Source organism: Rhinopithecus bieti, unplaced genomic scaffold (genome assembly GCF_001698545.2).
Source record: "Rhinopithecus bieti isolate Rb0 unplaced genomic scaffold, ASM169854v2 scaffold_55189, whole genome shotgun sequence".
In the NCBI taxonomy this organism is placed as follows: Eukaryota; Metazoa; Chordata; class Mammalia; order Primates; family Cercopithecidae; genus Rhinopithecus; species Rhinopithecus bieti.
The window spans coordinates 1,190,102-1,193,270 of NW_016821812.1; positions in this window are offsets into that span (position 1 = coordinate 1,190,102).

A 3,169-nucleotide genomic window follows, 5' to 3' on the forward strand; every position below is an offset into this window, starting at 1 on the left:
TGGTGCCTTCTGGTCTCCACTGCCCTGTGGGCATTAGCTGCTGAGGTGGTTGGCTGGCAAGCTCATGACCTGTTGCTTTAGCATCTTCACAGAGTTTGATGTCTCATCTTTCATCCCCACTCTTCCATCCCTGCTCTTCTCACCAGCTGACTTAGGAGTGCTTCAGCTCCACTGGTATCTTCAGTACTGCCCATCCTTGGGGTCTTAGCTACATTCCGTGGCCATTCCCTGGCCATCAGCCTACCACAAGGCCTTTGCTTTAGGAAACCTGCCCCTTGGCACAGTGCCTATTGGTCTGTCCATGGCTCATAACCATGCTACTTTCTGCATGCCAGGCAGGGAGCAACAAGAGAACTCTGGAATTCTGACATACCTACTGTGCAAATTGCAGCGCCCCAGCAGCACTATTGCAGACTCCTCCCAATGCCATGGCCTGCTCCCGAGCTCTGCTGTGTGAGGCTTCTCACAGAATTGGACAGCCTTCCAAGCTATACCAGGGGAGGTCAACTTCTAGCTTCCTCGGCACTTACCTGGGTATTTCTATGCTTCCCACCTGAGTGTTAAACCCCAAGAGTAGGGGAACACCAACACACTCATCCTGACCTCTGACCTCACCCCCTTCTCCATGAAATTTATGTTTATCTCCCCAGTTCCTATTATCTCTTGAGTCTTAGCTTAAGATTCAAGGAAGCCTTTCTTAATTGTTTTTTATTTGTTTGTTTGTTTTTGAGATGGAGTTTCACTTTTGTTGCCCATGCTGGAGTGCAATGGTTCACTGCAACCTCCACCTCCCGAGTTGTGATTCTCCTGCCTCAGCTTCCCAAGTAGTTAGGATTACAGGCATGCGCAACCATGCCCGGCTAATTTTTGTATTTTTAGTAGAGATGGGGTTTCACCATGTTGACCAGGTTGGTCTTGAACTGCTGACCTCAGGTGATCTGCCCGCCTCAGCCTCCCAAAGTGCTGGGATTACAGGCATGAGCCACCATGCCCATCCAGGAGAATCTCTTGAGCCTGGAAGTGTGAGACTAGCTGTGGTGATAGTGAGACCTGTCTTAAAAAACAACAACAAAAAATTAGTCTGGGGGTTCATGCCTGTAATCCCAACACTTTGGGAGGCAGAGGAGGGTGGATCACCTGAGGTCAGGAGTTCGAGACCAACTTCATCAACATGGCTAAACCCTGTCTCTACTAAATATATAAAAATTAGCTGGACGTGGTGGCAGGCGCCTGTAATCCCAGTTACTCAGGAGGCTGAGGCAGGAGAATCGCTTGAACCCAGGAGGTGGAGGTTGCAGTGAGCCAAGATCACGCCACTGCACTCCAGCCAGGGCGACAGAGGGAGACTCTGTCTCAAAAACAAACAAACAAACAAAAAGAGATCCTCCTACCTCCACCTCCCAAAGCACTGGGATTAATTATAGGCGTGAGCAACTGAAGCTGGCCAAGGAAGCCTTTCTTGACTGTTCTGATTCGATTAAGCTTCCCTGTCAAATGATAATTAGACTCTACATTTCACAAGGGCAGAAAGTCTGCTTTGTTCACTTCTTAGGCCTCAGTGCCTAACACAGAGCTTGGAACACAGTCCCAGAACACAGAATAGAAATGCAATATACATTGTTGAGGAAATATTGATTTTGTTTTATTTTATTTTGTTTTTGGAGACAGAGTCTTGCTCTGCCACCCAGGCTGGAGGGCAGTGGCATGATCTCTGCTCACTACAACCTCCGCCTCCCAGGTTCTCGTGCCTCAGCCTCCTGAGTAGCTGGGATTACAGGCACAAGCCACCACGCCCGGCTAATTTTTAAAAATATTTTAGTAGAGATGGGGTTTCACCATGTTGCCGAGGCTGATCTCGAACTCCTGACCTCAGGCAATTCGCCTGCCTTGACCTCCCAAAGTGCTAGGATTACAGGTGTGAGTCACCTCGCCTGGCCTGAACAAATATTGCTAATCTGCTCTTACCTCTAATAGACATTCGGGTCAGGAGGCCAGGGGTGACATATTATAAATTTCTCTATTCCTTGGTCATGCAGGGCCTTGAAGTTAGTTCCTACTATGTATACATTTGATAAATACTTTTTGAGTGCAAACTGAGTGCAATTTGCTGACCTTGCTACTGGGGTTATAGGAGTCAATCTTTTAACACATTTTTATTAAGCATTAATAACACCATGCATGGTCGGGCACGGTGGCTCATGCCTGTAATCCCAGCACTTTGGGAGGCTGAGGAGGGTGGATCACCTGAGGTCAGGAGTTTGAGAGCAGCCTGGCCAACATGGTGAAACCCTCTCTCTACTAAAAATACAAAAATGAGCTGGGCATGGTGGTGCACGCCTATAATCCCAGCTACTTGGGAGGCTGATGCAGGAGAATCACTTGAACCAGGGAGGCGGAGGCTACAGTGAACCGAGATCATGCCACTGCACTCCAGCCTGGGCAACAGAGGGAGACTGTCTCAAAAAAAAAAGAAGAAAACCCACAAAAACCAAAACACCATTTACATGTATTATGTGTAGATAAAAACATTAAATACATAAAGATTTGATAACATGTAGGTAAAGTATTAAAAAATCAGCTCCAGTAGTAAATCTTTATACAGTGAGAAGGGATTGAAGGGGAACAGAAGATCCCCGAAGACCAGTTGGGAGGCTATTTATAGTCTTGGGCAGAGAGATGACAGGGACTTGGGTAGAGGGTGGTAGAGTTAGAACGAAAGAGAATGTTGGCCTCAAGAGATATTTAGATGGAAAACTGGACTTGGATTATCACTAGTGTGACTGAGATAAGTCTCAAGACCTCCCTGCCTCAATTTCTTCATTTGTATAATGGGCTAGCAATAACTACTGTTATTTGTATACCCAGCACTTAGCACATGGGTTGGGACAAAGATGGCACACACAAAAATCAGAGTTACTATTGTGATTAATAGGGAAGCTCATACATGCCGGCAGAATCAATATTCTGTCAAACTTGGGGTTGAAATTCGCCACCTTCTGGGGCAGAAAAGTGACGGACAGCCATGCCTTTGCGAGAATCGACTCCCACACTGCCCAGGAAGTGGCCTCGCGGGCCGGGGTCGCAGCCTGGACCAGCCCCGCCCGGCCCCGCCCTCATCCCTGCGAGCTCCGCCCCGAGGCCGCGCGCGCCGCCGCCACCACCGCCGCCG